Source organism: Papaver somniferum, unplaced genomic scaffold, assembly GCF_003573695.1.
Source record: "Papaver somniferum cultivar HN1 unplaced genomic scaffold, ASM357369v1 unplaced-scaffold_27654, whole genome shotgun sequence".
In the NCBI taxonomy this organism is placed as follows: Eukaryota; Viridiplantae; Streptophyta; class Magnoliopsida; order Ranunculales; family Papaveraceae; genus Papaver; species Papaver somniferum.
Genome location: NW_020638435.1, coordinates 1 through 264, shown reverse-complemented (window position 1 = coordinate 264; position 264 = coordinate 1). Strand labels below are relative to the sequence as shown.

The window sequence follows — 264 nt, the reverse complement described above, 5'->3', positions numbered from 1 at the left end:
ACACATAGATTCTACTGTGGTTGTAGTGGGATAATCTAAACCCTCATAAAGGATCTGAACTAACCTAACCTTTTCTAAACCATGATGAGGACATTGGGCTAATAGATCATTGAACCTTTCCGAATACCTATACAAGGATTCTCCCTCCTGTTGAGAAAATATGCAGATTTGCGTCCTAATAGACGATGTTTTGTGCCTAGGGAAAAACTTGTTCAAAAAGGCAGATGTAAATTGTTCATATGTTTCAATTGATTCGGAAGCCAA

At 37.5% G+C, this 264-nt stretch overlaps 1 pseudogene; it reads left to right on the top strand.

Annotated features, from left to right (window-relative positions):
• Positions 1-76: 76 nt before the first annotated feature.
• Positions 77-176, top strand: LOC113341259 (annotated as a pseudogene).
• The last annotated feature ends 88 nt before the right edge of the window (positions 177-264 follow it).